The sequence below is a fragment of the Papilio polytes genome, unplaced genomic scaffold, assembly GCF_000836215.1.
Source record: "Papilio polytes unplaced genomic scaffold, Ppol_1.0 DF822289.1, whole genome shotgun sequence".
In the NCBI taxonomy this organism is placed as follows: domain Eukaryota; kingdom Metazoa; phylum Arthropoda; class Insecta; order Lepidoptera; family Papilionidae; genus Papilio; species Papilio polytes.
Window position 1 is genome coordinate 2,964,681 of NW_013526915.1, and position 15,287 is coordinate 2,979,967.

Sequence of the window (15,287 nt, forward strand, 5' to 3'; positions counted from 1 at the left end):
AGTGTGGAAACAGAAGCCCTACCTCCTACCAAGTAAAATTCAAGTCTTTTATTTTGCAAAGTACACCGGCGATAGGTGTGCATCCTGCACAATAAGTGTTACTAAATTATTTAAACTTTCGTGAGACATTTTATAATTAATTATTTACGGCTTACTCACGTATACTTTTTTCCGGTGACGGCACCGACTAGTTTAAGACCCTGCGGGAGTCCTTCTGTCCTTCGCGACGCGACCGCGATACATCCTTAACCCTCGCCCTGGAGAAGTTTTATTAGTGTTATTAGGTATTTTTTGCCAGTTTCCTTACACTTGCGTTGAATTGTGTTTTAAAAAGAGATTTAGCAAGTTACGTTCCATAATAATAGTTTAAGTCTCTGTGTAGTTTTATAAAAATAAAACCAAATAAAAAATTACGTACATGCCTATACCAGTATGAGGCATGAAACAACAGTTTTACATTCCATCTTATAAAACAATTATTTTGTAATAACAATGCCGCATGTTATAACAATTGTAAGAATTATGTAAATGTTGCCATTTGATGATCTGCTAATACACTAAACAAGTCGCTACTTCGTTCGTCATAACTAATTCATGAAGTAAGAACGTTCGATTTGCTCGCACCAAGCCCATGTGAATATTTAACGTAAAACAGATTCACTTAGAAGCAATTTCAAACAAATGCTTTTCTGTATCAAAACATATTTCGTATTATTTTTTTTTGTTACAAGTTGATAAACAAGCAAGCGGTCACCTGAATCAGCTAAAATGGTGAAGCGACCGCTGCCCATAGACATTCGCATGCAAGATGCGTTGTCCTCGATCGACTGACGAGGAGACGCACATAAAGAGGATATTTTCCCCTCTTATGTCTCTCCTACACCGTCAAATCCACTTTCCCTTCCCATCCTTTTCGGATAAGAAAAAGGATGGGAAAGGGACTAAAGTTGGCCCTCTAGCGCCACATTCATCAGACGAAACGCGGAATTTCTCCCAATTCACGCCTGTCCTCTATGTAGTCGTCGTATTTCTACCCAACATACTATTCGTGTTTACAATCAACTAGGAATATAAACTCTCTACTTTATTTGTGCTTAACACTTTTGTCTAATGTATTTAAGCATAGTTTTTCAGTGTTCAGAGGACTCATTAACTAACATCAATTGTTCTCGTGCATAGAGACGAATGTTCCTATTTACAAGACAAATTCTTTCTACCTAACAAACAGTATGTTGAACGTTCTTCATGAATCAGTGATAATGTGGAAGCATTTAGGCATCTACGTAACGCATTTCTATTAAGTATTATGTAGAGTGCAACTACATAATTTAACATGTACATTAGTAAGTTAAGAACCAAATTCAAAAATTAACCAACAATAAAAAAAACCTCAAGCAAAGTATACACAAGTTCTGAGTCTCATCTTACTAATATTATAAATGCGAAAGTTTAGATAGATAGATGGATGGATGTTTGTTAGAGTTTACTAAACTACTGAAAGAATCTTGACGAAATTTGGCATAGATGTAAAGGATAATCTAGAAGAATAAATAGGCGACATACTTTTGTTTTTTTTTATTCAGCAAACGCGCATCAGAGTTAGTAAATAAATAAGTTAAAAACCGACCTCAAAACTCTTCAACTATAACAAAAATATTCTCAAATAATACATTGAAAAGTTCTGAGTTTTACTAATATTTTTCTAGTTAAATCATCGTATTTTTTCAATCAGTTTATTTCAGCTAAAAGCGTGGTTGTCCAGCTGTACAAACGACGTAACATAAATCAAACTCTTGACTCCACTCATTATCATTAATTCGAACGATGCAGACGTACGCTTTGTCGCCGGCAGATCGAAGCAAATTTGTCTCAGTAATAGGATCATTAGTTCCACTGTCCTCCGCACGAATCAATTTACATTAGAACTAAAAATATGCCCAAACTGACCAGTATAAATAAACCAGAGATCTTTATATAGACTTAGTAGCTTTGGCCCGTGACACTTTTCGCGTGCGATTAAAAAATAACTAAATAGACTATCAGCCATACATATCAATTGGAAAGAAACAAACGCCACATGGAGTAGAATAGGACCTCACAAAGAGACTTTAAATATAACATAATATATAACATAGCTACAGAATTTTAACACCGGTAGTGCCTGCTTTAACATCTTAGCACCAATGGGTCGGTACGCCCTGTAACCACACAGAAGAGAAGCGTGAAATGGAAGCAATTCCGGAGGCCTAATTTAAGTCCTTTTCTCTTTACCACCCTTTTCTTATAAGGAGAGGTTGGGAACGGAAGGTGGATTTGATGGTGGAGGAGATGCATAGAACGGGGAAATATCCTCATTATGCGTTTCCTTCTCCGTCGGATAAGGATAGGCAACGCATCTGCAATTGCGGATGTTTATGAGCAGCGGTCGCTTGCTATTTTGGCGGATTCAGGTGGCCGCTTGCTCGTTTGCTACCTTATGTTATATAAAAAAAATTAGCTGTTTCTCTCGTCTTCATCGGTGGGGAAATTGAAATTGTAAAAAATTATAAACTTTGATATTCAGTGATAACGTATGTAGGTGTTTATTGGTAGCTGTATTTTGGATTAACTCAAACCGTCGCCCCTCTCTGTCCTCACTTGAGAATAAAAAGTTTCATCCGTCCCTCATTTTAGTCCCACTATCCCCAGTAAGGTGATAGGTGGCATATGAAATAATGTAAGTTCCAACTGTCCCATCTTTTCAAAAGGTGGGACGGTTGAAACTTTATATTCTGGTCTGTATCTACGTGGGGACAGAGCGAGGTGACGGTTGGGAATAATCCGAATTTTGAAGATTAGTAGTTTTTGTGTTTTTTCAATATATAGTTGTATTATAATAGATTTATATATATTCATATAATTCATTGCACATTGCACTTGCGATGTATCGGAGCTAAATTGCTGGGCATTTATCCGTGTAATGCCACTATCTGTTGGAGAGGGTCGGCAGCTGAGGCGTCTGGAAATTGTAGCTTGTGGTTATAAAATATTTTAGATTAACTCATATAAATGTAAAGATAAAGTTACAATGATAAGGCAATTTGAAGTCAAAAGTAATCAAAATAATGTTACTTCAAGTAAGGAAACCTTTTTTAGTTGATGTTAGTTTAGGTCAAAAATTACAACTGGAAAACATTTCTGTATTAGTTCGTTTAAAATACGCTAATACATTTACTTAATTGTTTATATGCAACATTTCATTGAATTCAACTACTCGTATACTCATATAATAACTACCTTTCGTCTGCGACTCCGTCCGCGGGGATTTAAAAAAAACGAAAGTTAGTAACCTATGTGTTCGTCCAGATTATCCTCTACATCTATGATGAATTTCATAACAACCCGTTCAGCCGTTTAGGCCACAAACTCTAAAACATCCGTTTATCTATTTAAGCTTTTGCAGTTATAATGTTAGAAAGATTTACCCGCTATATCAAAGGAGATAACCAAAGTAAGTTACGGTTGCCTTCATAGCTCGGGCAAAGAGATCGCACTGGATGCCTTAAGCTCAACACTGATTAAAAATTCATAAAGGGTATCCAACACAATCTTTAGCTATATAGCGGACTTATTTAACTTACATAATTACTTAGCTTCGCTAAAAGATGTTAATTAAAAAACCTCTACATCTTAAATTAAAGTTATTTTAGCTGCAGTAGGTACTTCTAAAAAATTATTTGCTTACCAAAGACTTATTTTCATTAAATTATCTTAACTAGATATATTTCAATGACTTAAAAAGACTCGGCAAGCTCGCAATTGTTATAAAGATGGTTTTATTAGGTTTTAATGTTCAATTTTAAACTTTATTACAATGCTCTTATGGCGTTTAAACAATACTAGAACAATTGAATTATCTTACAATGTTATTTTCTATATTCCAACGTGAATAGCGTCATTGAAACACGAAAGGTTGACAATCAGTGTCCATTGAAGCGGGTGTATAGTAATTTTGAAAACAACGCACAACGTTTGGAAAGTCTATTTGAATATACAATCACGTTGCGAGGTGTTAGAGGGCGTGACAGCCGCTCGATTGTTGCGGGCTTACTATGCAAAAGCTATTAAAGCTTTTTGTAAAAATAAATTTTAAAGATTTCGTTTTAATTTTAACTTTATGTATAAAGTTGAGATGTTTCCAAGTATGGTTATAGTTCAAGGTGATTTAGACAAATTACTTCATTAACTTTCTTCTAATATCGAACAAAAGCTTGATATACGTTAATATTGGAAAAGTTGTTTGAGATGTATGAAAACTCATTAAAAATAGCAGTAATTGAAATGTATGCAGTAAATTAAAAACATATTACGCTTATTTTAGTGATCTAATTTGCAAAGTTTTTCACAAAATAATCGGGTAGCTTTTACATATTTTAAAAGTAACCGAACTAGGAGAAGGTTTTAATTTTATCTCCGAGTACAATCAGGTAATCTCGAAGTGTCCTACAATGAAAATTTGCAATCGTTTGAACGTTATTTACACATTGTGATGACGCAGCCTACAGGGTGCAGCTTTTCAATGCGGCTAACCAAAAAAAAAAAATCGATAAATAGTACAATGCAACAGCCACCTAATTGTTTTTGTCAAAGTAATCGACGATAATAGATGGCGCTGTATTCTTTTTATTTATCATTATTCTAATTTTACTAAATAAAATTATTGTAAAACGGAAGTCTAATTAATTAGATATTACTGGCCTAATAGACATTTTCACGGAAGAAAAAAAAAGAAAAAGTGAGTGTATTTTAAAAAGAAAAAAATGTCAAGATGAAATATATAACATGTGTAGAAATTTTATTATGTTGTAAAAATGATTTTAAGCAAGAATAACTAAGAGATTTATCAAAAGCAATTGTGTTATTTTATTAATCAAACAAGAGGCGGATTTTGTCCAGTTATAAGAAACAAGTTTATAAGGGGAACAGCGCGAATTTCCGCCACTATATTTATTTATTTCTATGTAAATGGATGATGATGGCGTTGTTAATTCTTCAAACAACATCAACAAAATAGCTACACAGTAAACGTCTTTCATGTTAAATATTCACAGCGTTTTACTGAGAGCAAATCGAACGTTCCAGCATCGTCTATGAATTAGTTATGACCAGCGGAGCTCGGCTTGTTAAATGTATCGATATTTAGTTGTAAACTTGCTACTGATTTTATATCTTCCAGTACTACGTGAATACATTTTTTGTGAGAAAACAACGGACAAGCGGGCTTATTGCGGCTAGAAGATGGACAATCTTTTTTAAATAAGTGCACGGAACGGAATTCAATGTGGACATGACTAGCCTATGTTACACAACGGTTCAGTCCATTTTTTTCTGTTATTGTTTTTTTTTATAATATAAGGTGGCAAACGAGCAAGCGACCACCTGAATCTACCGAATTGGAAAGCGACCGCTGCTCTTAAACACCACAATTGCAGATGCGTTGCCTACCCTTAAATGACGGAGGAAGAGACTCACATAAAGAGGACATTTTCCCTTCGAATGCGTCTCCTCCACTGTCAAATCCACAGGCTTAGTCTATTCTCTTCTGTTGTTTTCAATCGGACAACTGTTTAATCTTGCTTTGATTCCTATGAACTAATATAGAGGTGCGCACACTACTCGATTTTTAGTTGTGCAACTAAACAGTTGAATGGGCTGCGAAACAATTGACAATCGCAAAACAGTAGTCCGATAGTTTAGTCAAAAGTATGCGCCCGCTTTTAAAATCTTAACAATGTCTTGCTTTAGCAGCCATCTTATTTTATAGGACATAAACTATTTTATTTACATTTTATCTTGGAACATAACTAACGAGACGAAATTTCTAACAAAATTTCGACTACGTTTATAATTTTCAAAGAAAGAAATTTTTAAAAATTATCTTTTGATACAAGATGCCGAGCGACGCTCTAGAAGTGCCGCTACGTGTCAGAAACGGTAAACTTTTCCTTGAAATATTCTTTCAAAGACAAATTCTTGACTACGTTTTCCGCGACACCTTTTTCGAAGAATTTAACAGTAAAGAAAAATGTAATTATCTGATCTTTTCTTCAATTGTAGATTTATATAATTTTAAATATAATATTTACTATTTATTTTAAGTGGAGATTACCTAGTAATTAAAATAGAGAAAACATAGCTGTATATCACGATTTGTTTTGTAGTTTAAAAAAAAATAACATACAGAAAATCGTAAATATAAAATAAAGAATTATCAAAATCGGTCGACTAGCAGCGGAGTTATGCCGTAACACACATTAAAAAAACATACTGGCGAATATAGTACCTCCTTCTTTTGGGAAGTCGGTCAAATAGTGAAAACGTGCAAACCGGTATAAACATCACTAGAAAAATATTATTAAAGTGTTCGATAATTCAAAACAAAGCACAAGAATAACAAACATTTACAGTTATTAAAACTATGCGTTACTTTATCAAGAACATAAGCAACAGGCATATTAATCGTAAACCCGTAAATCCCAGCGGGTCACCGTGGCATGTATGTAGTCATGAGATAAGACCACTATAGAGTGCTGTGTAAATACAACTTTAAACTAAATAGGCTTACCTAATTTTGTTAATAAAAATATTACATTTGGGTATAGTCCCAGTACTAAGCAAGTTGCTCCTACAAATATTTAATAGCAAATATTTCTAAACGCTATTTACCTACATTTACTTAGCAAGATGTTTTGTGGGTTTATATTTTGACAATTAATAAGTCTGTATGTATCTAAAAATTGACGAACACGATGTATTCGACTTTTTAAAAGATAGTTTATTTAATAAGCACTTTAAAACATACTGTATAATTCACCGGGTTGATTGAAGGACTCAGAAATCTGAGTTAATTGTCGTGTTGTGGTTTCACCCTCCGGAGTATCCGGTCCTTGTTGTATCGTGGGGTCTTTGAAGTGCTTAAGTAATTGCTTCATTGATTTAGTGCTGCCCTCTACCGGAGCATTCATTATCGTACATAAATAATGTATTGCGGACATAGAATATGCCGGCCGACATCAAAAGGTATAACTTTAAATTTAGGTAATTTTACATTGATTTTTTAATGTTACCTTATTTTGGAAACCTTAATTAAAATAAAAAATATAACATTTGGATACTATTAGTCAGAAGTGTGGTAATACGCGGTGATGATCCTAACGTTGCCTTTAAGCTCTCTAATTTAAAATTTTGCCTACATGTTTCACGTTAAAAATAATTACAATACCTCACGTAAACACTTTGTAGGTTACATAACGCTTTTTGATACGCAATATTGTTGAGAGGTTCGCTTTGAAAGCTCGATCAATCCATTCACTACTGCAAATACCTTTTAAAACGGAAAACCTTTTCGGTGGCGTTTTATGGTAGAGTTAACAACATGAAAAAGTCATTTGACTCCGGATATGTCGTTGCTAAAAACATAAGCGTAAAATGAACGATATAAAAATATAAGATCGGTTTCTTTTCACCCTAATAAAATACAGAATAAAATTGATGGAAATTGGATGTTATGTTTTGATTTTATTACGTAATTGAATCTTTGAGACCTATATAATATCATGAATTTTGAATTTACGAAATCGAGATATTTCCCATCGTCCACTATTCTTGGAATAAAGTCGATTAAATTGCCTATTGTAAATCGTTTACTAGTTTTTTATAATAAAAGTTGGCAGCTATTTGAATACGCCAAAATAGCGAAGTGACCGTTGCCCATGTATAATTGCAGATGCATTTACCTATAATCGACACCTAAATAATTGACTTAACTAACTTGAATGTTATAACGAATTTTGTCCTCAAATGGAAATCTCCATATAAATGCAAATAAAATTATTATCATATAAATTAGAAACGTCTATAATTTGTTCGGAACGTTACCTTGCTAATGTTTAACAGATTTGTATTATTTTTATTTCTTATTTTCTTCTTAAATACATTATCTTTCAGAATAAACAATGGTCCTTTGAGCCGGATCTCAGTATGCACGTGTCGCATGTATCCATACATTTCATAACATGTTTTTTCAACTTAAAAAGGAACACATCTTATAAATGGGGCGCGTGGTTACTTGAAAATGAAGCATTATTTTTTCCTACGTACGCGCCGTCGGTACGGAAGACGAGTAACTCAATTTAGCTATTACTCAGAGGAAACAAGAGACGTGCTTTCGTTCACCGCTATATCGTTACTGAAACGAGAAAATGCTTCTACAGTTATATAGAAAATGTAATAGTTAATTTAAAGAAACTAACTGTATCTGGGAGCCCATTTTACTTAAGAATTGTGTACGTTTTTGTTGGGGCAATTTAAATCTATATATATTATATGTACCAACGGAACAAACTACGATCGGTTACTTTTAACTTGAATTTTCAACAAAACTGTCGTAGTTTTATTGTTTTCATATTTGTCAAGTTATCAATTGCAAATGTCAAAATGACATGACAAGATGACAAACCATGGCAACCTTGCTTCCTTGATGTTGGCACAACTTATGGTCTCTTTCCCACATTAGGGTTTTTATCAAAAATATTTACCCCTAAATTTAACGTCGTGATAATATATAGTCGAAAGCATAACGTAAGTGTAGGGCTTTTTATTAAAAAAGAGTTATTCGAAAATATGCTGTGATTGCTGACATCTTAGGCAACAAAGAAATGTGTGCTTACGCTTTATTATATCAGTATAGATTAAAAAGCCACGTTATCAGTGAGCAAACTAAGCAACGTTTTTATTATCACGCAGATGAAGTCGCAAGCAATAGGTAGTATTTAATAAGAAATCTATATCGAAAAATATTCAATTCCGTAGGCGACAATCTAAATCTATCGTATACATTAAATATGAAAGCAAAACGCGAAGCTTAGCTACCTAATGGAAATTCTATCGCATGTCGGGAGTACGAGAATTCCAATATCATAATAGGAAATGCCAACATTTCTATTTCTTTTGATGCGAAAGGTAAAATGTGAAAATCTATGTCAAGTTCTTTCGATAGATTTTATTCAATGTTTGATATTTAATTTTGTGGTATTTTCTTTTTTATTCAACTGAATAAGGTGAATGGACGACACTATTACATTGGAACTTATCTGGAGTATTAGAGCGTACGCACAGCTTTGACTAAACAATCGTAAAACTGTTTAGTCACGCTTTGATTTGTATGAGATTATATGGAGGTGTATAGTAGTAACTACTAGTCGATTTTTAGTGCAACTAAACAATTGAATTGGCTGCAAAACAATCGACAATCGCACAACAATCGAGCGATAGTTAATTCGAAGTAGTGCGCCTGCTCTGTGTTTATTCTACAATTTACATATGTCCTCGATAAATGGACACGCGAAAGGCTAACTGACGGTAACGGTCGATAAGGATTGGAACTTATTTAAAATGTTAACAGGCGTAGTTATTGAACGAAGCGAATGTCATTTCCAAGCTACAACATTAAGCGAAAATTACAAAATAAGCTATCTATTTAACAGATGTCAATGTCAGACAGGATCAAGTTTTTTATCGACGTAAACATATTTATAAACGTAAACATATTGGTAAATGAAATTACTTTTATAACTAAGTTGAATGAAATTTATGGATTTGAGTGTATAAAAAAACAATGTCATATCGGATTAGGCTTAAAGCTTTTCAAAACACAATGCGAGCCGACACAATGAGTAAAAGCTCTTTAAAAAGTTCGTTATTTTGTAAAATATTTGATAAAGAAAATCTGAAATATTTTAGAAAAATACTTTGTTTGCGAATTTAAAATCTAATTTTATGTAATACTAGCTTTCACCCGCGACTCCGTCCGCGTGGAATTAAAAAAAAACAAAAGTGAGTAGTCTATGTGTTCTTCCAGACTATCCTCTACGTCTATGCCAAATTTCATCTAGATCTGTTCATCTGTTTAGGCTACAAACTCTAACAAACATCCAACCATCTAAACTTTCGCATTTATAATATTAGTAAGATAGAAAGGCGATAGTTGAAGATAAAATGGTTTAGAAGTTAGGGCTTAGCTCTACACGACAGAAGATTATGGGTTCGATCCTGTAATTACTTTACATCTATTACGTATCCGTATGTTTTCTTGTCTATTTAATCAGATGGGTTTTAATAATTCTTAAAACAATAAAAAGAAAAAAATAGACCGTAATAGTGTAGTATTTAAAATAATGTAGCGTTTAAAACAGTTTGGAAGTGGCTCAACTCGGCCATATTTTCATAAAGCGGAAACTTAGTGATATTATAAAAGAGGTCTTTATTCAAGTTTGATGCCAGGATAAGGTGCCAGGATCGTTGGAGATTTTGCCATATTTTAAAACATTTATCAATCTCTGAAAGATGTTAAGTGAAATGTTAACCGTCTTATATCATGTTCTGTGTATGGAATAATTTTTGAATTAAATGAAAAAAATTTAAACATTATTTTTAAACTCACTGTCGCCTGCGACTCCGTCCGCATGGAATAAAAAAAAGTGAGTAGCCTATGTGTTCTTCCAGACTATCCTCTACATCTATACCAAATTTCATCGTAATCCGTTCAGATGTGGCTACAAACTCTAACATCCATCCATCTATTTAAACTTTCGCATTTATAACATTAGTACGATTAAAATTTGTGGATTGAACATATTTACTTAATCCTAGAATCAAATTTTACCAAAAACCAAGTCTTCATTAACCTGGCCATTGAAAAAAAAAACATTAATTCAAAATTTAACAGCAACATGTTTTTTAATTAAAGGAAATCCCTTTATAGCCTCTTGTTATTTTTGATTATCAATTAATTTTATAAGAACCTATTACCGTATTATTTTACCTCAATAAAATTCTTTGCGACTTATTTTGTAAGATGAAGTACAAGTTATTTATAGAAACAAATATTATAAATATATTGGTTACTTGGCGTTCAATGTATTTATAACTTTACATTGTTACATATCTTACTAATACTATAAATGTTTAGATGGATGGATGTTTGTTAGAGTTTACAACCTAAACATCTGAATAATCTCGATGTAATTTGGCATAGATGGAAAATAGTTTGGAAAAACTTAGTCTTATGTCAATGAAAATCTCTCTGTTAATAACCATACTCATACTAATATTATAAATGCGAAAGTTTAGATAGATGGATGGATGATTGTTAGAGTTTACAGCCTAAACCGCTGAACGGATTTCGATGAAATTAGGATTGTTTGGAAGAACACGTAGGCTACTCAATTTTGTTTTTTTTTTTAATTCTGCGTGTCCGGAGTCGCGAGAAAAAGCTAGTATTAAATACTATCTTAATAAGAGCTATTCAGCGAGATATAAAGTTCTGATCACGTTCGTGTTTTTCTGAACAGTTGCAAATTCCGACGAAGCAAGTTAGACTGTATGTGTAGGAATCATAAAGTTTTTCTTCAACAAAATCAGAGTCCCTTATTCCGTTAATTCCACTATCCGTATTTGCGATCTTCAATATAGGGAAAGAATCAGCTAACTAGGTAAACAACTTCTACGATAAGATATAACTGTACCGTATAACTACAACATAAGTGGAATATTAAAACAAAAGCGAAAAAACAATTAACAATCGAGTGCTTCAAGGACACGTCACGTTTCGTTACAAGAGCGAGATGCAAGATAGAACTGGATTATCTTAAAGACAGAGAGATTAGAAACATTTGACTTATTTAATTTCGTTTTTATAGTTTTGTGGATATAATCTTTTGTAGTACTATTTTAAATACGATTTTATTAAATTACAAAATATTGGCCTCTTTGTTAATTTATAGGTCTTGGAAATGCTGAAAGATTATAATTTTAAAATAGTTTGATTTATTTGTCATTTGCGTAAAGAATCTTTTTGACTTGGATTCTTTAAATGGTCTCTAATGGAGTATTATTAGGGGGTTTTTTAAAGTTTTTCTATATAAAAAAATATCCTTTTTCAATAGATTTTCAAAGCGTTTCGATCAAAAGTAAGACATTATTAACATCATTTCAAGGGACACTGACATCTTTACCATGGACCGTGATATAGGTTTCGAACATGAGCTGAATAATAAATGTAGAATTGTAAGATATTTACGAAGTATTGATTTTTTTTTCTATCCTAGATACCTTTAGACTGTTAGAAGGTACTATAGTTTTTGTTTTATGAAAATGATTTTATGAACGACAGATTTCTCAATAAAGATAATTATCTCCAAAATAATGAAAACCATATTAATTACAAGTGTGTTCTCAATTACAGGTAAAATCTGTATCAAAACTAAAGTTTTGATTATATCTTGCTTACATATTAGAAACTTCATACCAATCTATACTAAGATTATAAAGAGGAAAAATCTGCACTTTTGTATTTTTGTATGAATTCAAATAACTCAAATCTACTGGGCCTATTTCAAAAAATATTAGTGAGTAACATAAGCTATATTTTTTACTAATATTGTGTACGAAGTCGAAAGCAACAGCTAGTATAAAGTAATGTGCCATTTGTTTCAGTTAATTCTTAGTGAAATAGTCTAGTCTTTAAGTGGTTTTTATATTAAACATTTTCAAAAGTATTACTAAGAAGTCTTCTATAAAAGAAGCTAAAGATTGTGTTCTGTTGGAGCCTTTATGAATTTTTAATCAGTGTAGAGCTTAAGCCAACCCGTGCTAATCTCTTTGCCGGAGTAATGAACGCAACCGACATCCTTTGGTGATCTCCTTTGATAACTGCAGGAAAATTATACGATTTAAAAATAATTAGAATTTAATAGTGTCGTATTTGAATTACATTCAAAAATGGTACACTTCGCCTGATATTTTCCCACGAATAGTGTTACTGGCCGTGGGGCAACACCACGACCACACAAAAGACAGGCTTAAGTGGAAGCAATTTTACGTTTCGCCAGATGACTGTGCGTGATGGAGGTCTCGTTTTATTCACATTCTTTCCCCAGCCTTTTTTATAAAGAGAGGATGGAAAATAAAGTGTATTTGATGAAGAGCGCATAGGAAGGGGAAAGATCTTCTTTATATGCATCTCATCCTCCGTCGATTAAATATAAAGCGTATCTGCAATTGCATGTTTTTAGGCAGATATCGCATTCGTCTTAACAATATTAATGTCGATTAGTTTATATATCCATATTATTTGTACCAACATTCCCAATGACATTGTATGCATTTACATCTTTCTATAAAGGCCCGTCAACACAATAAATACATTGATTAACGTCAGCTAGGGAATAGATTTCCTCGTTTCGGGACGTAATCTCTCGCATAAAATTGTAGGGAATTTTATTGCTGTTTTATGTCTGATATAAAATACTCTTAGATACCGTAAAGTAATTACTCTGTCCCAGATTTGTGATAGTGATGTTAAAATGTTGAATAATAATCAATTTATTTAAATGAATAATTAAAGTTTATTGTTTTTGGTCATAATTTATGTAGAGTTTAATTCTTGTTACAAGATTAGAAAGTATCTTACCTTTAGTACGATAAATCTAAGTAAAAAAAAAATTGTACATCCGCCCCAAGGGTTTTCTAAACATCTTTGTATACTTTTTGAGTTTCCACCACGTTTTATCTTATTCCTTCCGTTAAAAGATAATTTTACTTATTGTAACATAAAACCTATATGTTAGCGCATATTGTGAGAATTTTCTATCTCTCCTTGTAACATAAAATTAATCAAAGTTTTGTTCAGGAAATTAAAAAAACTGTTTCCGTCCGGGATCGAACCGGAGACCTTCTGCGTGTTAGACAGATGTGATAACCGCTACACCACGGAAACTTGTTGGTATTAAATAAAACGTGGTATCTATTCTTAAAATTATAATTTGATTTTAAACAAAATCAACATTACTTAAATTCACTGTAATACAGAATTCTAAGTATAATAATGCGTCATCTACATTTACTTAATATCATTATGATAAAGGTTTTAATTCAAGAGTTTAATGTAATATTTATTGGAAGTATAACTCTATCGTTTACCTTACGTATTTGCTAACGCTACATTCAGAGTTCGTCTTTTGGGAAATACAAGAGAAAATAAAATGTTTATCTTCTTATAAATGTTACAAATCGAATGATATTTTTCCCAGCTTTTGCAGCGAGAATTTTAAAAGCTCTATAAATACTGCCGCATAAAGAAATGTTCGCTTTATTTATTGTAAGATTTAAAATACTAAATAGATATAGTGGTTAATGTAAATGTTTACTGAATTATATAATTATGTACTTAATCTAGACTAGCTTTCGCCCGCGACTCCGTCCGCGTGGGATTAAAACAAAAGTGAATAGTCCTACATGTTCTTCCAGACCGTACTAATAAACATCCATCCATCTAAACTTTCGCATTTATAATGTTAGTATGATAGAAAAGACTACAAATATTTTTTATACATACCATTTTGGACTCCAGATAAATCTGGAAGAAGAACCAGGCTAATGCTGGGTTCCTGAAGTTTCCATTTATCGTTACCTAGTAATTCATTAGTGTTAACGTAAGTTTCAAGTAAGTAAAACACGAGTTACGTAGCTCATAACACATTTCATGAAGTTATCAAATTCAACAACGAATTAAATGTAGCTGGGAAACCCGCTATAAGATATGTAATTTTATATGACTGTTTTTGCCGAGGAAACCTACTGTAATAATTATAATTTTCTCACCTCCACCTCGCAGGGAGATTAACGAAGTATGTACAATAAACGTTTATTACGACACGTGAGAGTTGCTTCAAGTTATTAAAACATTAAGACATAATTAAAAGGAACGTAAACTTTGTAATTGTGCATAGCGTTTACTTTTGTTTTGTTAACGTTTAAGTTAACGCACTATTTAAAACCAATTTAAAATATACTATAAATCTTAAGATTTGTACAATAACATGTAAGTATGTTTAAAAACATATTTATTTCGACATTTTAATGCCTAGTAATATAATGTAATAATAAGGTCACTTAGCATCCGATTTCAAATCATTATGAAAATTAAATGAATGTTTTAAAGGGGCAAAATAAACAAAGGTGATAGCTTTTTTAATCTTTTTTATAGTAGAAGAGGGCAAACGAGCAGCGGATCGCTAAATAGTAAATGGAATATAATATCATTTATATATTAACATATTTTGTAACATAAATAAATTTCGCAATACAAATACTCCAACAAAATATATTCTCAGAACACGTACTAAATATGGCAGTTCCGAACGTAAACACGCGGCCACGGTTTTTCCTGTTATAAACTAAAATTGTAA

General features: G+C 32.4%; 1 non-coding gene across 1 annotated transcript; it reads right to left on the bottom strand.

The window, feature by feature from the left end:
- Positions 1-13,743: 13,743 nt before the first annotated feature.
- On the bottom strand, positions 13,744-13,816 carry Trnav-aac. Its single transcript has one exon. It is a non-coding gene; the product is annotated as a tRNA-Val (tRNA).
- Positions 13,817-15,287: the final 1,471 nt, after the last annotated feature.